Genomic DNA, 23,345 nt, shown 5'->3' on the forward strand with positions numbered 1-23,345 from the left:
GACAGTGGACCAAAGCATGCTTTTATACTCCACCATGTTTGCTTCTTTCAACAAGCATTTGTTCCTTTCATCATATACTATTCATTAACTCTCTGTCAGCATTTGCACAACGTGTCTCCCTGCTGAGGTGAAATTCAAAAATGTTCCCTACCAGCTCTGTGGGCATGGCTATGGGCATGGCTTGGTAAAAAAGAATAGCAACCAGGAGCGATGGGGGTGATTTTTTACTAATTCAAATTGTCAAGGTGGTTGAATTTCACTCCTACTCCATGCATTTTCTTATCTTGAATACATCTTCTACCAAGAAATACAAATTTATCAACTTGCTCTACTTTTTTATTTCCAAGTGCTCATTCCATTTCACCTGTCAAACATCACCTCCTAGATATATATTTTTAATCCATGCGTCATCATTCTCATTGCATCAGACAATCTAACATTCTATTTGCTACATGTCCTTTGAGTTTTCATCCCACAAGACAGCATTGTCTTCCTACGAATGTGCCCTCTCATTTATGTCTTCAAGAGCACTCTACCAACTTTATCACAAACTTTCCTGCTATGTTGCAGTCCTTGACTTATGGCCACAATTGAGCCCAAAATTTATGTTGCTAAGCAAGACTGTTGTGAAGTAAGTTTGCCTCAGGTGTTAATTGAATCACTGCAGTTCTTAAGCTAGTAACAGTTGTTAAATGAATCTGGCTTTCCTATTGACTTTGCTTGTTAGAAGGTCACAAAAGGGGGTCGATCACATGACCCAGGACCACTACAGCAGGCATAAACATTGCCAGTTGCCAAGTGTTTGAATTTTGTTCACATGGCCACACGGATGCTGAAACAATCTTAAATGTGAAGAATGGTCCCAAGTCACTTTTTTCAGTGCTGTTGTAGCTTCCAATGGTCCCAAAATGAATGGTTGTAATGGAAGACTGGCTGTACTCAACAGTGATAGCTTTGTTTTCTTTCCTGCTTATGTTGAACCATTCACTAAGCATTCCACTCTAGCCTCACACTAGCTTTACTTACTGCTCTCTTCCTACTCGGCAAGCAACAATCAACTCCTTATTCATACAAAACATTTGATAATTCAAGCTTCTTTGTCATACTCTTTCTCTAATTCAGTAAACATACAGTAAGCTTTCCTTCCCACATTCTGACCTCTGTAGGCATAAAGCTTCCCTGCATTTTGCTTCTTGCCACGTACTGTACTCTTTGATTAGAATTCGACCAAGCTCCTCCCCATTGACAAACTAAATCCTACAAGATTTGCATTCACTCTCCCTACTTCCCTTCGTGTAGGGCGAGGTTCTAAAAAATTTTGCCATTAGACCTTTAGTGTTATCTTAATCAGACCTCTCCTAAAAACCCAAACCTCAAAATGAACACAAATGAACTATGAAAGAACACAATGAAACTTTGGGAAAAATGGATTTATTGTAGGAGTATAACTAAACAGTTTTTCACTCTGCCCTGGTTCGGTAATTAAATCTAACTAAAAGTTTTTGTCTGCACCTCATAGTTTGGGAAACCCTGTTTGTCCTTGATTTATGACTGTAATTAAGCCCAGAATTAGAGCTATAAGTTGCTACGGTCATTAAGCAGGTCACTACATGACCAGACCCAATTTCACGATCTTTATTGCAGCAGTTGTTAAGGCAATGTGGCAGTCATTAAGCAAATGACACAGTCATTAAATGAATCAGTTTTACCCAATGATTATTTTGTGCTGGCAATCAGAAGTAAACACTAGAAGCTGGCAAAAAACATTGAAAATTATGGTCACATGACTGAGGGACATTGCAAGCAGCTATAAAGGCGAACTGTTTGCAAATGCGATCAGGTGACTGCAGTGTGTGTGTCTACACACATGGACATCAGAAATTCAAAATCAGGTTGTAAGTAGCTTTTGGGGGGGATGTTGTCATAACCTAGGGCAGATGCTAAGTGACTAGACATAAGTCAAGAACCACCTGTTTAAACATCAGGTATAAATGAAGTCTCCACACCTTTTAACAAATCACCTAGTCACATGGAAGCCACATCAGGATTTTAATATCTGAATGATACATCTCCAGGTATATTGTGGTATATCCAGCGATATACCACAATTTGTCAAGATTTGTCAATATTCCCACAGCATTCCACTATTCCACACTGGTTTCCATCAAAATCATTCTGCATTTTCTTTTCCCCTTTTACTTTTCAGCAGGTCTCGCTTTTGTTGACCACTTCTTTGCAGGTATCTGTTTCTCTCCTTATGCTTTATCCATCACTTTCTCCCATCCACATTTTTGCGGCAATCTTTCTTTTATACACATTTGCTTCTCCTCCAGTGTTTTATTTGATCCTCATTCCCCCAGCCATCCTTTTTATTTTTTCCCATTACTGCAACTCTACATGCTGCTGTAGTGATTTGTAACGTAATTTTTATCCCTCTGTTCAGTGGTGTGTTGATAAATGTACTGTATAACAGATAGCTCTGCTGCCTCTATTAGCACTGCTACACTGGGAGCTGCCAAAGGACTGATTGTTGCAGTCTGCACTGCAGCTCAGCCCTGCTTCTAACTGGCTCGCACAATTCCAGAAAATTTAAAAACTGGCTCGTGTGAGCCTGTACAAACTAATTCCAGCACATTGCCACTTCTGCTCCAAGTAGTTTCCACATCTTCTTTCCTTGTGTCTGCTTCTGTTCATTCTGTTGGGAAATTAATCTATGACTCATCCAGGACATGCAACTTTTCATCCTATAATCGCTCTACTTTTACTTCTTTTCTTCCTGCCCATTTCATGCAAGGTGTCTTCTTGGTGCTACCATCTTGTCCTAAATTCAGAACTTGACATTCCCTTTTAATGTCCTTAAAATTTTTCTTTCAATCGTTCATCGTAAGTAATAAAATCAGTCATCCTTTTCAATTTTATTCCTTTGCTGGTTGTTTATAAATTGTCTTAGGTTTAATTTAAAGTGGGCAATTATGGCCTCTTTACTACCTGTGAACTTCAACTCCCTGAGTCATCCACAAGTTGTAAAGGGGCCATAGTTGCTGCCCCTTGTTTAAATCATGCGTTTGAAATAGGGGTTTTAGTAAGCAGATGCAGAACATAACTTCTATATTCTTTTATTTTTTTTAAATTCTTTTATTTTTGTTCAAATGCGTCCTTTTACTACTTTATGCCCATTGCATTCCACGTTGCAATTTCCTTGTGCTGTGGTCCTCCCAGATGGGTTCATGATAATGACTTCCATCACTTCTCATAACTTTGGTCAAATTGAGACACATGACACTTTTTAGTATGGTGCAGAATCTGCCTGTAGATATGGTTACTGGTTATACTGCATTTCCTCCTAGTAGTAGCAATAATGTCAGTCACATTTTGGTACATAATACTGCACTCCACCAATTTGGAAGTATATTCAGTGCTGAAATGGTCCTGGGCATGAATTGAATCCATGGGATTCAGACACGGGTTTGGAGTCGTCACTGGGCAAGTATCAACAACTACTGAGGTGAGATACGCCTCCACACTTCTGGCCTTCTGGAAGAGCCTAAAAGCTTGGCTCTGCTGCTTGGTCTGGGCCCCCGACAGGGGCCTGCTACATTGGGGTTGGCTAACTGGGTAGAGGAGATCCCCACCTCCAGGCCACACCCATCCTCTTGGTTTTGACCTTTTTTATTCAATTTTTCTAATGTTAATTATTTTCTAGTATTTTTTTATTATATTGTAAGACACTGTATCAATGTAGCAATGAGATGTGTGGCCTAGAAATTTAATAAATAAATAAAATATTCATTAAGTGTTACACACACACACACACACACACACACACACACACACACACATATATATATATATATATATATATATATATATATATATATATATATATATATATCTTAAGTTTTCGCGGGTACTTACATGTATGGCATTCAGTTTTGTTCAGGTATTTTCCCACGTCATTGTAGTTGTGCTTTTAAAGTTGTAGCAACGTTTTGGCAGAATCTCCTCTGCCATCATCAGGCTTCTGGTAATGGCAGATGAGATTCTGCCAAACGCTTCTACAACTTTAAAAGCACAACTACAATGACATGGAAAATACCCACATGAACCAAATATATATATATAATATATATAACTGCTATATAACCTCAGAAAACATATATATATATATATATATATATATATATATATATATATATATATATATATATATATATCATTATGCACTGGGCACTTCATTATTACTAATCTGACAAGATGTGAGGCCAATATTACTACAGTTCTGCACTTCTTCAGAAATCCAGGGGAAAAGAGTGATAGCCCATTTATCACTCAGTCAGAGTCAGCTAGATAGACTGGAGTCCCCAGAAGCTTTGAAGTTGAATTGCAAAAACAGGGAGCAGTTCCATATAAAAGATGGTAATCTAACTGGTCTGTGAACAAGCTTCTGTTCCGTTTCCTCATACAATTCATAGCACATGATTGCTAAGGGAATAACAGTGCCCAGTTCATTTATTGTAACAGATGATGACATAAAGATCCCACTAGATTCCTGTAAAACAGCCTATAAATGTGTTTTCATAACCTCCAAGTGCAGACAAACAATTATGTCCTTTTAACAAGCAACTCAAACCTTCCTCAACCATTTAAAACAATCATGGACACTGCATTGGTAACCTATCAAATCATTTGCTTTCTCAGCCGACTAAGAGAAATGTGATGCAGTGTCTATTAAGTGGACAAAGGTCAAAAACCCACTGTTGGCCAGGAAGACACAGGAAGAAAATTAAATGGAATCTTATTTCAAAGTAAATAATTCAAGCTCTTATCTTTGTTTCCGTATTTCACTGTGGGCTAAGGTCTGAAATAATTTCCAATCTGCTGTACATTTTGAAATATATTTATTTTTCCCCAACTGTAGATTTTGTTTAATAGTGGAGATTCAAAGGTTGTCCAATCAAAGACCAGAAACAGGATGACTTGGTTGCTGGAACTATACACCGTTTTTCTGGTGTCAATATTTCTGCACAATGTCTCTTAAAGAACAGCTGCAACTCCAGCTGTTTTTGCTCTGTAATAGTTCCCTTCCTGGTTTCAAATGATGATGACCACCTCCTATTTTCCCCATCACAATAACCCTATGGAGTGAGTCGGGCTGAGAGAGAGGAACTGTCCCAAAGTCACCCAGCTGGCTTTCATGCTTAAGAGAGGATCCGAATGCTCGGTCTCTTGGTCAGCTCCTTTACCACTACACCAAACTGGTTCTTTTAAATCCTTTTTAAAAAATGATTTTTGTCATCTGATGAATTACTGTATTGTCCCTTTACCAGCCTTACTCCTTGCATTATCCTGCCTACATCCATTGGTAGGACTGATAAAACATACAAGATTGAAATGTGCTTACTTTTCCTAAAAGTAGCTATCATAGTTTTTTTTTTCTTGCCTGTGTCCCCAATGATGTTGTATCTCCAGGCCAAATGTGAGATGGGCTGAATCAACCTTACCTGTTCTGGCGTCTAAGTAATATTGTCTCCACTGTTCTAACCCAATTGAAGAGCAATCTCAAGATATATAAAATCTACTAATCATCATCACCCACAATGTTGGAGGCTAGTTGGTTGGTGGTAGTGACTGGGAACAGAGTCAATAAGACAGAATGGAGATTAGTAAGGAAACAGCAAGTTTCATGATATTATATTGGATGGTATTTAACAGTTTGGCATGTCCTCTCAATGATTTAAGCAAGTTTGGGTTGACAAACAAGCAAGGGGCAAGACTTGGCTACAGAAGTCAAGATTGACAGAAGGACATTAACGTGTTGAGGCATTTAGGCCAGAATTGTAAAATGTGAAAGGGATCATAGCAACCAATCCACTGACCAAAACTGCTTTGCAAGAGCTGTTTGCTTTACTTCAATTAATGCCAGGAAGCACAGCTTTGGGAGTAAGAGTATGGAGAGATTACATGTTTGATAACCCCAAAAACTTTAACCAAACCCCAAAAACTTTAACCTTAGACTGTCTACTATTGACCTCACCCCTTTCCTAAGAGCTCTGTAGGAGGCGTGCATAAGCACACCAACGTGCCTACCATCCCTGTCCTATTGTTTCTTTTTATTTTTCTTATATGTGTCAATTTGATGTATTCATAACTATGTGTATACTTATACCTATTATCTTGTAAGCGATTGACAAATTAAGTAAATAAATAAATAAAATAGTCTCTTTTTTTTTCTTCTGTGGCAGATAGCTTTGTGTAGAGTCAGCAAAATCAGAACAGGTCAAGCTAGTCTAGGGTTAATAGAGGGAAGAGATTTAAGTCAGAAGCAAGTTTCAGGAGAAGCACATTCTGCCAGAAGTTTCCTCAAATCAGAAAAGACAGCAGGTCTCAAGAAATGAGAATGGCAGGAGGAAGAGAGAGAGCAGCATCAATGGCTGTAGAAGAATGCTAAGCAAGTGGGTAGGACTGATGGAGTGCCATACCTTCTCACAACGTCCTGCAGAGATCATCTAGAAATGTTCAACATTCAGTTATTAGTCATTCATTTCCATGGCTGTTCACGCAATCTTAATGGCTGAAGGGGATGGGAGTGATTTATTTATTTATTTATGTATTTATTTATTTGTTTCTCTGCTGCCAACTCTATGAGGACATCTGGTGGATTTCATACATATGTAGAATATAAAAGCAAACATTCAGTTCAAGGTTGTAAACAGTGCCCCTCCCTTGGTGTCCCATTCCAGCAATATGATACTTTATGGAATATTTCTGTTTTAGCTGTTTTCATGAAGACCAATTTGGATCTTTGGGGATAAGCTGTTTCCCAGAACAAAACCCAAGAAGTACAATTATTCCAAATATCCTATGAGAGGCCCTTGAATTTCTAATTGCAATGCACACAAGGAATGGATCATTTCTATTTGAAGCAGGTGGTACTGAAGATACCGAGGGTGTTCTGCCCCAACCCTGTTACCAGCAAGAAAATCTCAAACAAATGCAGCAACTCAAACCTTTTCAGCTTTAATCTACAAATAACTTCTTCGTAGATAAAAGATGGCTTGCAGCCAATTAGTTCAACCAGAAAAGCCTCGACAGAATTCTTCAGATAAGCCGGAGTCTCCACACACAATGCTGAGTCCTTAGAACGTTTTTGCTTTCTGCAAAGGCAAAACCTTTTGAAACCAGACTTATATTCCCTGGAGGAAGGGGCCATTACATTGTATCCTTACTCCCAAGTCGCCTGTTCTGCTCCAGCTGTTCTCTTCTATGAATCATCCTGCTCTCACGCGCACTTGGCACAGGCTCCTCAGGAACCTCCTCATCACTGCTGCCAGCCCCCCACAATCCCTGAAGGCAGCAGTCCACTCCCTGATGGTCCTGGCCCCTCATCAGAGTCATCGCTCTCCTCAGCCATCTGCACCTGCTGCCAGCTAACCACAACAGAGGGACAAAATCATGCAGAGTTTCATAGTGATGACCTGCACTTTGAACTTGACTCACAAACCTATTGGCAACTGTTGCAGCTCCCACAACAATATTAGGTGTAGAGGGTCTCCAACTCTAAAATTGGGGGGGGGGGGGACGTTTCACCTAACAGAACCACTCTATTTTATACCAGTTGTATAAGCAGACCCACATAAAGCAAACTGCAGAAATCTATGCAGGAGGGGATAAAGGAATGATTAGCCAAATCTGGTGTCCTGCCAAATCTGAGCAAAGGCCCCCACTGTACCAGCTTTAACTGCCTATCCAAGCAGTGACCACGAGTGTAGGAGGTCCCCAAGTGGCAGACTTCCTTCTTTAGATGAGCTGCTATTCCATCCAAAGTAACAACTGAAGCAGATAAGCACCAAATGAGTCTTGGGCAAACAGTGCATCTATTTTGCAGGGATCCAGCTTCAGCTTGTTCTTTTCCATGCAATCATTTACATGATCCAGGCATCAAGTCTATACTTCTGTAGTATCCTATGACTCAGCTCAGGGTGGAGATATGTATCTGGGAACAATATCCACATTGTGGGTTTATGTTGATATTGGAAAACATAGCTTGGAGAAGTGAACCACCCTTATCACCACAGCGTAGGATCAAATGCAAACTCTTCTTTTTGTTTGGTCAAATTAACTTTTGACTTTATTCCACAAAAGAGTCTCCTGGGTTAGAGCATGAGAGGCCACTCCTGGCCAAACTCATTAACTGTTGTGATTGCCTTCATATTCCAAATGCTTGGTAGAACTGCCTATCAGAGAGCCTAGAAATTCCCTAAGTTCTTGCAGAAATCATTATGGGTTAATAAACACTAAGGATGGATTATTCTAATTAATGTCACCACCTGTAGTGAAAGTATGCCTCAAGAAATGACTTGACCACAGCAAAAGACTAACCATTAGCCCTCCAACTTCACATTACTACCAGCTGCTTTGATGGCAAGGTTAAATCTAACATATGACAACTTTGTGGGTTTAGATCGTGGCTGCCACAGTGGTATGAACTTCTGGTGTCTGTGATTCTCTCCCTAGGTATAAAGATTGTGGTTTTCCAGCACCAGTAGCTGGGGAGATTTTAAAACCAGCTTCTTGATAAGATCTAAGACCTCGGGAATTGTTTTGTAGCAAAGTGGGCAGTGCATAAACATGATCCCCAATTTGTTTCTACCTCATGATCTGACACATGCCTGTCATCTGAGACATAGGCTTTGGCCAATACCATCATCATCACACCTCTCTATCTTGTGAACTTTATAGTAGAAACTGAAACCCAAAACTGAGGGCAAATCTGACCCCCAAAAAGTATACTCACCCTTGACCAGCTAGCCTTTGATAATGTTATCCATTCAGTTATGTCCAACTCTTGGTGATTTTACAGGCCAGGTCTCTCCACATCTTCCTATTTTGCATTACTTCTTTGGATTATTCTATGCTCTGGCTGGTGTCAGTTTTGATGGTGAGGTTTGGATAATACAAGCCAAATTACCTAGATTTGTAATACAGGCTCATTGATCTAGTGGGCATGTATAAATGAATAAATCTTTGAGGGAGATGTGTGGTACAGAAATGTGAAAAATAATAATAAAAAAAAATCGTAGCTAAGCAGTTGTTCTTTTAACAGAATAATCTTTGCATTCAGATCCTGACTGGCTTTGTGCATCTGTAAGCCCTCTCCTCATGCTATTATTTGCCTTCTGTCCTTTTCCTTAATGGTTAAGAGTTTTTCCACGAAAAAACAGATATTATTTTATGTTTTTGAAAGATACAAAGCAAATGGTTGCGTGGAAAGATAAAGGTGAGGCTAAGTCCAAGAGAAGTACTGAAAGATGAACACTGGATTCAAACAGGTTTATTGTGGATTCAGCCTAATTTATCATTCATATTTTATGTAAACTCCACAAAAAATGGTAAAGATGTTGTGCCCATAATTTTTGAAACAGAAGAGGAGATAATCTCCATAGTTATAGATACCAATAACATTACTTTTCATTTTTAAAGAAATCTGATTTTAACATGAGGTAATTATTTTACAGGCAGATGAATCTCCGCCCAAGTATAACGTTTTGAATGGATAAGTTAACTTTTTAAATGGATAAGTTATCTTTCAGATATTGATTTTTTAAAAATCAATATCTGAAAGAGTGTTAAGGCACCAAAGTAAATCACAAAGAATATTTATAACCATGATATTGCAATTAAATATATCTATTGCTGAGAGGAAATATTTCCACTTCCTGTCATTTTAACAAAATGATTTACAGTGACAGTGACAAAAACATTATTTTAAAATGGTTTTTTAATTAGCATTATTAGTACGGCATGTCCATAATGTTATAATGCTACTTCAAAAAAAAAAATAGATCTGTGCTATTCTTCTATTGTGCTAATAAAAGAGTCATTTAACATGATCTTTCTAGTCACCATCATCAATCATCCCTTGAAATAGCATTGAAAATGGAAAAATGTGCATGTGTTTACCACAACTTGCATATGGGTACATATAGAAATACATGCAGAGAGAGTCTTAATAGAATTAAACAAATATGGACATGAATAGAACATAGAGTTGTAGCTCATTTATTTCATTCATTTCTTGTTTTTCCTCTAAACATTTCAAAAATTGTGCCCACAGCCTTCATCCACCTCCATCACAAACATTACCCATGTCCCATACAGGCACCATATGTTCTTTGTAACACAATAAAATGCAGCATCCTTGAACTGTGCAAAACAACAACTACCATTATAATAGAGAGGAATGACTGAAAACTTGTCAGTTGGAAAACACCCATCTGTTTTCATAAGAGAGAAGAAAACCAATTGCTTCCTTGACACTCATCTGCTCCCTTTTGCAGCTAGGAATTCGCTTAGATCTTGGAATGGCTGTAGGGAGATTCCCAGGCTTGGGCTGGGTGTAACCAACCACAGGACTTGTACACAAGATTTAACTTGCACATGGAACAATTGCTAACTGCAGTGATTGCCAGATTTGGCTGCATTTCACACTGGAAGATGCTTTCCCAGAGCACAACAACTATCAACTTTAGGAAGTTTTATCTGTTTTAATAGGAATGATTTGTTGCTGCCCAAAATTCATGCTAGTTTGGGGAAATGCTACTCTGGGCATGGACAAAGAGAAGGCTTGAGTAAAAACAAGCCCATTGGGTGGTACATGAGAAGGAACAGAACTACCTGGAGTTAGAGGTGGCTCCAACCTGAATCTGAGTACCTGAGGCGTGTGCAGTTTGTTCAGGGCACACTTGCCAATTTGCTTTTAAGGGAGGGTGCTTTTTAAAGTAGATTGCGGGATGATCTCAGAAAGCAGCATTGCTTCTCTAGCTTAAATTAAGTTCCTTATATTCCTATCCATCTGGCATTTTGAGACAAAAAATGAGCTGGCATAGAGTAGAAAATTGATTTTGAAAAGAAGAGGGCAGGTAAAGGGAAAGAAGGTGAATTTTATCTCTCCCCTCTTTATTTTTAGTGCTAAGTGGACACATATCGTTACAAATGGAGGGAGGCAGAGGGAGAGGGAGAGACACACAGAGAGAGTTATTACAGCTGATTCAGATACATTAATCAATATACACAATTCTAATTTGACAGCCCTAAGACAGGGCTGTCAAACTCACGGCCCGCAGACCAGATGCGTCATGCGCTGGCCAAGCCACACCCAGTTTAGCAAAGGGGGGGAAAGTCCTAATACGTCACGTGACAAAGCCGTGACGACTCGAGTTTGAAACCCCTGACTTAAGGGAAAATCGTATTGATTGTCAAAAGAAGCCAAGGGACCTGGGATCTTTCCAGCCAAGGGATCTGGGATCTCTCCAGCCAAGGGACCTGGGATCTCAAGATGGTCTACCTCTGCCAAGCCCATTCATCCTCTTGAAGGAGAGGTCAAGAGTCACCCTTCAGGAAGTCTTGTAAGGGTTAGACCAGAGGGTGAGACACTCATAAATTGCAGTCTTTCTGCTAAAATCAGCAAACCCAACCTTTTCTTTCTTTCTTTCTTTCTTTCTTTCTTTCTTTCTTTCTTTCTTTCTTTCTTTCTTTCTTTCTTTCTTTCTTTCTTTCTTTCTTCCTTCCTTCCTTCCTTCCTTCCTTCCTTCCTTCCTTCCTTCCTTCCTTCCTTCCTTTTTTTGGCACATCTATTTTTTTTTAATTTCTGTTTGAAACACTGAAAAATCTGTTAGGTTTGCACAATACATTAAATAACATTGGATGGTAGTTTATTATTCAACACAGTGTGAGATCACAGCCTTTAGCATAGCATGTGGTTAAGTCACAACATAGCTTGTTTGAGCTTAACAAGCTCAACAACATAAATTCACCAATAAGGTTTGATGACTTTACACGGTACTAGGGGTTAGCATGTTCCCAACCATTTCAAGTTAAAAAGGAAGTGTACTATATTAAAATGCAGAATCTTTCTACTCCTTTTGAAAAGAGACTAGTTACTAATCACATGGTAGTTTTGGCTCATCTCCTCCCTGTAAAAGTCAAAATTCTTCGTCATGGCCACATACAAAAGAATGGAACTGGATCTGTTCATTGTTTCTTAAAATGAATGAATTACTATGGGGCCACCCTGTCTTTTAGTTATGTTTATTCATGGTGCCTAGAGCCAAAATAAACACATTTTTACATTAACAGCAGTACTACATTTTAGATATGTTCTGATTCTCTCTATTCAAAATCCTGGAATGTTTGATTCCATCTTTGATTCCATCTTTGATGGCTCAAACATTTTTACAGGGTTCGGGTGGCAAAAATAGCAAATATCTTGAACACATTTAATGAGAAATATAATTTTTTTAAAAAAACTTGTATTATGTTGTATCAATGGCATTTATGGTATTTTAGTATTTTCTGTTGATACGCTTGTTGATACTCATCCAGTATTGTGAAACTAGAGTGGAAAACAAATTATGTTAACAGATAAATCAAAACATTAATAAGTAAGATGCTAACATGAGATAAAAATAGTTCAGAATGGAAGTCCATAAAAAATCTTATTGGGAACTTGGGAAATGATCCAACAACCTAGCCAGAAGACTTCTTAACACCATGGCTTCTTAGCACCATAATCACTGGTGTTCAGAAACCACGGAGAGAATCCACCCAGTTGAATGCCCCCATTTCTACAGTGTTAGTTAAAAGCATCTCACAAAGCGACCAAAGCACTTTCTACCTCAAAATTAGATCTGAAACCTGTTTGAAATGGATCTAGAGCAGAGATTTTCAAACTTTTTCAGACTGCATAATCCCAGAGCCATGATCAAAAGGCAAAATTCTAGTGATAGAAAATTGGCAATAAACAAAATGTTTGCTTGTTTGTAATTTGTTTAATCAACTGTATATATTAAAGGAGGATTTGTGCTTATTTGGATATAGTTTTCTGCCCTTAAACTCTCACAGGATTCCCATCAAGTTCTCATGGAAACCTAAGGTTTTATGGAGTACGTGGACAGGCTGTGTGTATTGTTTATAAGGAAATGCAGCTGCAGTGATTAGAAAGGTGATGAATGAAAAAAAAAACAGAGAACAGAGTTACATTGGAAACTGAGATAATATAAAGTGCATGGAACAGGAATTAAAAATATTAATGCTTTTTCTCTGTATCTGCAACTTTCATCTGGATCCTAAAATGGGTTTAAAGAGGTGGGCCAATTTCAGTCTTCTAATTTATCTACATTATAGTTTCAGTCATTACAAAGCCATATCAGAGAGGAGTAAAATTGTGCTTTACTAACTTAACAGACAGCATATTCTTATAGTCTCATCATTCTTCTAGAATAAAATATGTTATGGATAGTGTTGCTTTAGTTACTATATTGTAATTTCTGAATACTATGCAGTGAAGAATCTTGAGCTAGGCCTTCCAAAAAGGATTGGGACTTTTAGCAAGCCATAAAATCTCTGCTGTTAATAACATACAGCTAATACATTATGCATCAGTAGAGTCCTTAGTGCTTTCTGAACTTGGTCATTTTCATGCAAACATTTGATTACCAGGTAGTAGTGGGAATCAATTTTTTTTACTATTGGTTCTGGGGGCGTGGCTTGGTGGGTGTGGCAGGGGAAGAATATTGTAAAATTTCTACTCAGAGGTGGTATTTTCCATTTCTCTGAACTACTCAAAATTTCCGCTGGTGGTTCTCCAGAACTGGTCAGAACCTGCTGAATACCACCTCTGTTACCAGGCCAGATAACATCTTCAGTACTAGAATGGAGTGGGTTGCTTTCTGTTTATATGCAATAGCTTGCCCTGTCAATGTTACGTATGTGTATGTAGGGGGGAGGGATGTTTCTCCTTGTTAAATGTTTGATGAGGTTGTTGTTCACTGCTTTTTTGTCTGATATTAATCCCTGCTTATCTGTGTATTGACTGCTGGCAACAGGTGATCTAATCTTTTTGTTCCCTTTTTTGTTTTTTATTGTCTCTTCTGAATGGTGTGTAAATGTGGTTTATCTCTATATGCCTGTTGGTGGCTTGATATGCATCGGTCTGATATTTTAAAGGCAGCAGGGGATTGTTAACAGTGACAATGGGAAGTCTGGCTCTTAACAAGAGCATCGGGCAGGGGTGGGCAAACTACGGCCCGCGGGCCACATCCGGCCCGTTGGTCTTGTTAATCCAGCCCGCCAAAGATTGGTCCGTATGTAACCGCAGCCACTTTTTGGCTGCTTTCAGAGGCGTCGAGAGGAGGCGGTTGAGGTGGAGGGTGGGCGGCGGAGAGCGAGCAGGGCACCTGGCGGGCTTGTCAGGTGGAGCAGGAAAAGGGGGCAGGAGCCCGGCGGAGCGAAGAGAGCTGAAACCTGTTGAGGTCTCGCCACAGTCCCTTCGCGGGGAGAGAAGCCGCCGAGCCGGGAGGAGCGCGGGATGCTGCTGGCTTGCCTCCCTGCCCCTCCATTGTGACTGCAGGAGAAGGATCCCCGAGCGCTGCCCTTGCGGCTGCCACTGATGGAGCCCCGCTTGATTTCACCTGAGCTGCGTTTGATTTGGAAGGGGGTGCGGGAGGCGGCACCAAAGGAGCGCTCTGGGGTTCGGCCAACTGCCCGCTCCCCACTGTGGCCGACAGATCTTGGGGCTGCGCTCCAGAACCCAGCGCCACGGGACGGCGAAGCCGAGCGGCGGGAAGAGGCGTGTCGAAGCTGCAGCGGCCGGCTCAGATCTCTTGGTCCCAGGGAATCCCGGGGACCAAGAGATCTGAGCCGGCCGCTGCAGCTCGATGCGCCTCTTCCCGCTGCTCAGCTCAGCGGAGCCCCAAGCACCGGCGGCGGCAAGGAGCACGAGAAGCACAACGGGGCCACGGGAAGAGCTGCGCCCCAAGGAGCGACTGGCAGCCAGAGCGGCCAGGACTGGCAGTGGCGGTGAGGGCCCGACCTGCGCGGAGGGGGCTGGGGCGGTTTCTCCCATGCCTGGCTTCAGAGCAGCCCTCCATGCGCTCTTGGGCATCTGGCTCACTGTGCCCTGGGCGCGCCTTTCCCTCGCCTCTCAGCCAGCAGCAGCAGCAGCAACAGCAGCAGCTCAGCCACCGCCACTTCCTTTCTCCCCTAACGCCCGCTGTTGTGATGCGTATTCCCGTAGACCCGAGCACCAGCAGGCGCTTCACATCCACGACCTTCCCCTGCGGTAAGATGGGAGAGAACAGCGGCGCCCTCAGCGCACCGGTGCCGGGACCTTGCAGCCGGACCGAGGTGCGCTTGGTGGTGGATATCCTGTCTGGGCGGAGCAGGCAGGTCCTGGGAGAGGCATGCAGATGTTTTCTGCCAAGCAGGCTTCCCAAGTGCTTGGGAGGACTCGCGGTTTAATGGCAAAAGTGGCGGCGGGATGGGTGCTGGGCGGACGGGGGGAAAGGCAAGCGAAAGCCCCCACACACACACACACCTCGGCAAGTGGTTTGCAGGGTTAGCCAGCAGTTTCTTGCAAGAGACTGAAGGCCGGTCTGCTCCCCCAATTAGACGCTGGTTCAAGAGGGAGGGTCAGCCCTGCTACTAATTGGTGGTTCACAGTTTATCCGTGGGCACTGGAGGAGTTATGTTTTGGGGGGTGGGCGTTTATTTATTTTTTATCTTATAAGTGGCCAACTTGTGTAAACTGAGGGGGTACATTCATACATACAAACACACATGCACACAGTCGTTTATTTGTAGCGGAAGAATCTATCTATCTATCTATCTATCTATCTATCTATCTATCTATAATGGCCTTTTATAAAATTGGTTCGGCCCTCAAACGCAGATCTGATTTTCCATGTGGCCCCCGACAGAAATTAATTGCCCACCCCTGGCATAGGGTCACCAAATTAGATGGGTATGAGGTAGAATAAAACCCAATGGGGAATTGACCAAAGGCCTAAGGTGGCAGACAGGAAATAATTCTGTATGGAATGGTAACCTGTAATGAAATGTCTATAGTTAGAGATAATGGTAGACTCCAAAGATACTTTTTTAAAAAAACGGATTGCTGAAGCAGGAAATGAGACATAAAATAACATAACAAAGGACAAAAGGTCTCTCCAGCCCAGCAATTTATTTCCTCATAATCAACCAAGTCCCCACTCATATTCTTTAGCTACTTGTATTCAGAGTCATATGTTTACATGTGATTTCCAAGGGGGAAAAACCACACACAATGCATCTTCAACTGTAAGTCTCTTCAGTAGTCAAGGACTACCTGTTTTCAAAAGCAAAACAAAACTAAGAGTCTATTTAAGGATATTTTCTGCAAACAATCTCATTGAGACAATAGAAGACCTCAGCTCAGCCTTCTGCTATTGGGCAGTGCTGCTTGTGTCATACAGGAACTGAAATCTAAGAGTGCCAGTTGGCGAGACTGCCTTAAGGAACACTGCCTGTCAATGTGGATATTCTTGACCTAGGTTGACGAAGAGACATGCTCAGTGTCCAATAGCTTCATGCGTATCTAGTCCAATCTCCACTTACTGTTTTCCAGCTATAATTCCCAGATTTTGCAGCCAACACTGCTACTGTCTGGAAAATTGGGAAATTCTTATACATTTGGAGGGAGCCCAGCAAGGGACATAATCTAGTCTTGCTCCAGTTGTACAGCAGAACCACATCAATCATTGCTGCAGTTCTTTGTAGATATCAATTCAATTAAAAATATGCTGCTTTTTACATGCTAAAAGTGCTATTGAAAACAGCAGCAGTTCTTGGTATTCATAATATTGATGCAAACTGTCCTCCATCTGCCCCTTCCATTGCCATCTGCTATGATTTTACTATACTCATGCATGAAGTCACAGTTTTCAATGACAGCTCATAGTTTTTCACTGGCTAAAACTCTCAAATGGCCTCATCTTGTGTTTCGCATTCATGGCTAAACTGCTTCCGTACTACAGTATAGACAAAAAGTGTATTGATTGCCCTGCAAGACTGCCTCGGAAGGCTTTTGTGACTGACTGTGAGAGAGAAATTTGAACTGAAGGAAAAACTGAATGGCACCACCTGGAAAAGCAGGCAGGTGGATTTCAAGAAACCGCTTTTGAATGGGCATTTTCATGTGCAGACTGTTTAAATGTCCCAGGATTAAACCCATTGTCCAGGGTTATTCGGCTGTTTATGAGGATGAGGGGTTAAATAATAAGCTCAATTAAAAAATTGTTTTTTAAGCCAAGAACAGGCTAGCATTTGAAGTAAATCTGGCACACATCAAAATTTGTCATGCTGAAATTAGAATTTTGTGCTTTATGATGCTATGAATACATCAACCCTCTGAGATTTCTGGACATTTCTGATAACAGAGAATTCTAGAGGCACAACAGGAAAGGACCCTAGGCCACCATTTGAAATCCAAAGGGCACTACAAAACATTACACAACATCCCTGACAGGTGGGTATTCTCCAGCCACAGACACTCCTTTTGTAGGAAATCTACATAAGCCTACATGTACCATCTCACTAAGATCATCCTAACTCAGGATTGGTAATCATGTTCCCAGAAGTTAGGAAATTTTGTATTATTCAAACAGAAACTTTTGCCTAGCAAATTTTGGGCAGTTCTAAATTAAACATAAAGTGCAATGGTAATAAATAGATTTTATTTAATGTTTTATAGTCTATACTCTGGACCAGGGGTTTCAAACTCAATTTCTTTGAGGGCCACATCAGGGTTGTGTTTGACCTCGGGGGGCTGGGGGGGATGGATGTGGCCAGGGTGGGTGTGGCCAGGGGTGGGCATGGCCAGGGATGGGTATGACATGGGACTCGTGTTGGGGACACCTGTGCTAGCCAAGTGCTAAGGCAGGATTTCCCTGAGACTTCCCTCAGTCTCATTATAATTCCTTCCTTCCTTCCTTCCTTCCCTCCTTCCTTCCCTTTTCCTTCCATCTTCATTCTTTCTTCTTCCTTCCCCTTTATTTTTCCTTCCTTGCTCTCTTCCCATCTTCCCTTCTTTTTGTCTTTCCTCTTTCCCTTTCTCCCTTCCTGTCTTTTCTTGCATAGTTCCAGCACCCCATTTTCTGCTGCAACAGCCTCCTGCATCCCTCTGCCAGTGAAAATGAACAGAACACCCGAACAGAACACACCTCCAGCCAATCAGAACACGGCCAACCCCCCAACCAATCAGAACACAGTCAAACCCCCAACCAATTAGAACACACCCCCACCCAATCAGAACACAGCCAAGCCCCCACCCAATCAAGTCACGCCCCCACTAGCAGTTAAAAGGAAGAAGCAGCTGCAAGCTCACATCACTCTGAGAAGCACAGAGCCGAAGACACAAGCCTGAAGATGATGAATGAGACTTCATCGAAACGTTGCCTAGATACTTCCAATCTTACGTGGGAGAAAACCCAAATAAACAAAGTTCCACATACAAATACCCACGAGAACCTCAGGAATAAATAAATATATATATATATTTGTTTTCTGAGGTTCTCGTGGGTATTTGTATGTGGATCTTTGGTTGTTCGGGTTTCTCCCGCGTAAGATTCAAGTATCTAGGCAACGTTTCGATGAAGTCTCATTCATCATCTTCAGGCTTCTGTCTCCGGCTCTGTGCTTCTCAGAGTGATGTGAGATTGCAGCTGCTTCTTCCTTTTAACTGCTAGTGGGGGTGGGACACTTCAACAGCAGAATAATCAGAGAAGCCATAGAGATAGAAAAACGCCCACACAGCATGAACAAACGAGATGACACCTCCCGCCTTCCAGCCATTTGGAAACCCGCCCTCATGAACAGACGAGTACCTAACATGAAGAAGGACACCAGACCCACACCCATGAGAGCCACACAAGATGCCACCACCACACTTCCATGTAGAAAACAGACTCACACCCACTCAGAAGATGAGACACGACCATGGACCAGAAGCTGCACTGCAGCTGCATCACTACCCACTTCAAACCCCTCCGAGCCATACATGAAGCAAACCGACACCCACTATGAAGATGCAGCACGACCACGAACTTGAAGCCAAACAGCAAGATCACAGCTCACCAACTCACATCCCCCAGCAACTAAGACTAACCTGAGCACAACCAAGCCCCACCTGAACAGAACACGCCTCCAACCAATCAGAACACGGCCAACCCCCAACCAATCAGAACACAGCCAAACCCCTACCAATGAGAACACACCCCACCCAATCAGAACACAGCCAAGCCCCCACCCAATCAAGTCCCACCCCACTAGCAGTTAAAAGGAAGAAGCAGCTGCAATCTCACATCACTCTGAGAAGCACAGAGCCGGAGACAGAAGCCTGAAGATGATGAATGAGACTTCATCAAAACGCTGCCTAGATACTTCAAATCTTACGCGAGAAAACCCGAACAACCAAAGATCCATATATACATACATACATACATATATATATATATATATATATATATATATATATATATATATATATATATATATATATATATTCATTCTTAAGTTTTATATATATATACACATACACATACATACATTTACATACATACACATACATACATTTATATATATATATAAACTGAGAGTGAATAGAGGATTAAAGATTTTCTTTTCAAAACTAGGCTGTCCCATAAGAAAAATATCATCTTTGGTGACAATGCTCTGTGTGTAAAACAATTTGAAAGGAACAAATAGAAGGAAAAGAGAGAAAAAGGCATAGCACAAAAATTAAGTAAATTGAGTATACATTATCAGAGTAATATTAGTTTAATTAACCAAATTGAAAACCCATTTTAAAACTGCCAATCATTGTCAAATTAAATAGTGGGTATCAATAATCAAAACAACATAAAGGGTAAACATGAGTGAAAAAAATTACTTGTACCTAATCAATTTTTTAAAAAATCTATCCTTCTTTAACATATAATCCAAAAATTAAATACTAAAATGTTTATATTAAAACAAACCCATATTTTAAATCAGTAGTGGGATTCAAAAATTTGTGGGCAGGGCCAATCAGAGGTGGTATTTGCCGGTTCTCCAAATTACTCAAAATTTCCGCTACCGGTTCTCCAGAACTGGTCAGAACCTGTTGAATACCACCTCTGTTTTAAATGTGATAACAGATTTATAATCCCCAAACGTCTTCCATGTTAAATTCTGTGTCAGATTTATTTTTCAGATTTGAAATGTTAGACATTAAGGTATATTCCCATAACAATATTTGTGATTTCTGTACAGGAAGAATTTGTGTGCTTTCCAATAAAAGACATAGAATTTTCTAGCAATTAGTATACTAAATAGTGATAACATAGTACATACAGTATAATTAAGTACATAGTTATAATGTAATACATATAATACAGTACATAGTTAATATGTATAAAGCTAGCTTGGTATATTAAATATATAATACAGCACATAGTTAATATGTACAAAGCTAGCTTGGTATATTAAAATGTAATATTTATGCTAACATAGTTTTTATGGCAGGGTTGACCATTTGATGACCAGTCTAATTCAGTCTAATTTTCTGATGTCCTAACATTTCTCCAGCATCTATGGCTGGTAAATTCAGAAGCAAAATAAGCTGTTTCATAGTGTCCCCCTTGGCAGCTAATAACCAAATGATCAAGGATTGCCAAGGCTCTTGTATTTATAACAGCTAATCTGATTTCTGATTGATATTTCCAGTTCAGGTGAAGCTGCTATAAATCATTTTTGATGCTGGTTAATTAAGGGCTGTTTAATTTTAATATAGTGATCTAGTCTTTATTGACCTTCAAATTACTTTCTTTATTGTTAAAATTGTTGCAGTGTTTATGTATCTCAGTAGCTTCTATAAGCAGCTACACATGCTACTTTGACCTACTTGCCATTTTGAAAACACTCTATGAGTTAATGAACCTTCTGCCAGGGAGATCAATCAGACAATGCAATCCAACAATACAAACAATAACAAATATACATCCAATGACAAACTACATCCAGTAGGAAAGGTGTTACTCTACTATACTAAGAAAGCTACTCAACCTGGAAAACTATTAGGGAAGCACAGTCTAAAAACCATTTGCAAGCCAAGAAGAAATTCAAGAAATTATTCACTCATCCAAGGATGACAAAAATCTATTCTCATTATCAGCCATTTACCACATCACCTGCAGTTGTGGACGGGTATATATTGGGATCACAAAATGTAGTATTAATATGAATAAGAATATGAAAGGCATATTCTTGAAAAATCATGTGCTGCTTCATGATGGATACAAGACCCAATTTGAAAAAACACAAGCACTGACAACTATATCAAAGTATAATGTGTAACTGCATAAAGAAGCTATCAAGCTATATAAACATTCAAACAATTTCAGCACGAAAGAAGACTGTTCAAATAAAGCCTGGATACCAGCTTGACTACATCAAGATTAGAGTTATAAATACAGGATCCAAATCAATCCTTGCTCAGTGGCCTGTGTGAGTTGCTGAAAAGTACACTACAAAACAAAATCATTCTGTGCTTCCCCATCTGCCAGTGAAACATTAGCGTGCCAGAAAATTAGATGTCACCCATTTGCCCTGGAAGCTTGTAGTAGGAGTTAATAGGAAGATGGCAAGCTTAAAAGGGAAATTTAAAAACTGATAATGCAATTCCACACATGTATGATGATGTAAAAGAGGAACTGGAGCAATCATGAGTTTTTATGCATAGATTAAAAAATATATATTTGTCTGAACTCCTATATTTTCATAATTCCAAAAAGTCCAGATTGTTTATCTACAGTCTTCAACCTACAACAGTTCATTTAGTGACCATTCCAAGTTACAAAGGCACTGAAAAAATGACTTATGATCATTTGTCACACTTAGGATCTTTGTTGCACACCCCTCTGTATGGTCATATGACAGAATCATGATGCTTAGCAGCAACTGACTCATATTTATGACAGTTGCAGTGTCCTGGCGTCATGTGATCACCTTTTGCAACCTTCTGACAATCAAAGTCGATGGGAGAGCCAGATTCCCTTAACAATCGTGTTACTAACTTAACAATTGCAGTGATTCACTTAATTACTGTAACAATAAAGGTCATAAAATGAGGCAAAACTCACCTAACAAATTTTTCACCTAGCAACAGAATTTGGAGCTCAAGTGCAGTCATAAGTCAAGGACTAACTGTATTTCAGGCATTTTTCTCTTTCAGCCACAAAAAAAATCCATTAGAAAGGGGATCACATGAAGGCAGCACTCTTTAAATTCTGAAACAGTGCTGTAAATATACTTTTCAAAATTATGTAAGAAATCTCCATTTGTTCTCTGAGTTTGCTTTAAAGTAAGGCCATTTCATGTCAAGATTACTTGCAAGGCTCATTGAATGTGAATACCTTTAGCTACCGTATGTACTCAGGGGTGGGATTCAAATTTTTTAACAACCATTTCTGTGGCCATGGCTTAGGTGGTGGCCGTGGCTTGGTGGTCATCTGACTGGGTGGACATGGCTTGGTGGTCATGTTATTGGCTGGATGTGGCCAACTCAATATCACTCATATCGAGGCACGCATCTCCTCGCCTGGCCCTCTCATGACTGTGGGGATGCTGCAACAGTTGTAAATGTGAAAAATGGCCATAAGCCAGTTTTTTCAGTGCCGTTGTAACTTTGAATGGTCACTCCACACAAGCAAAGTACCAGCAAAGAAGGGGGAAAAAACTCCAGAGAAGTTCCTGAGACAGGAAATCTAGTCCTGCCAAGAATGTAATAAGAGTTAATGAAGAGGCAGTTTCTGTAAGCAACACCAGAATGTTTCCTTCCTGCCTTCCTTACAGGATTTGGCCAGTAATTTCTTCTAACAACCGGTTCTCCGAACTGCTTAGAATGTTAACAACCGGTTCTAGCGAATAGGTGCGAACTGGTAGAATCCCACCCCTGCATGTAGTGCAAGCAACTGAGGTGGCTGGAAGATTTTAGAAGATTAAATCCAAAATACCTTCAGGTACCAGATTTGGCAATGGCTGCTTAGTTAATACCCCAATGGTCGGATTCAAATATTTTTGCCACCGCTTCAATGGGCATGGCTTGGTAGGTGCGCTTTGCGCACGTGCACACACTTTACATGCACATGCGCACCAAACGTGCACTTTGTGCAGGCGTAAAGGAGTTTGTGCAGGTGAAGAGGCATTCTAACTCGCCTCCTGCAAACCTGCATGATCCCGGTCGCTTCAACAGCTGCTGCACAACACTATTCTGTGCCATGCAAAGCAGCTGCGCTTCAAATTCAGCAGATAAAGGTGGGCGGGTAGGCCCAACAGCAGAGCCAGCAGAGAGAACTGGTTCGATCTCCATTGCTCATTGCTGCTACCGGCTCAAAGAACCGGGCCAAACCAGTCGAATACCAGCACTGTAATACCCCTATTTTTTGTTGTATCAGCATGATTTAATTTGTTAGAACAACCAGAAAGAGGAAACA

General features: G+C 40.6%; 2 protein-coding genes across 2 annotated transcripts in view; one reads left to right on the plus strand and one right to left on the minus strand.

Moving 5' to 3' along the window:
• The window catches only part of LOC113440202 (NACHT, LRR and PYD domains-containing protein 12), a 432,514-nt gene extending 428,542 nt beyond the window's left edge, over positions 1-3,972 (minus strand). The window contains exon 1 of the mRNA XM_087928375.1: positions 3,916-3,972. The gene's annotated coding sequence lies outside the window, so the exon portion shown is untranslated. The remainder of the gene's footprint in view (positions 1-3,915) is intronic.
• The window catches only part of PKP3 (plakophilin 3), an 85,065-nt gene that overhangs the window by 3,821 nt on the left and 57,899 nt on the right, over positions 1-23,345 (plus strand). The window lies entirely within an intron of this gene.

This window comes from Pseudonaja textilis, chromosome 1 (genome assembly GCF_049901715.1).
Source record: "Pseudonaja textilis isolate UNSWEBS1 chromosome 1, rPseTex1.2, whole genome shotgun sequence".
NCBI classification, from domain to species: Eukaryota; Metazoa; Chordata; class Lepidosauria; order Squamata; family Elapidae; genus Pseudonaja; species Pseudonaja textilis.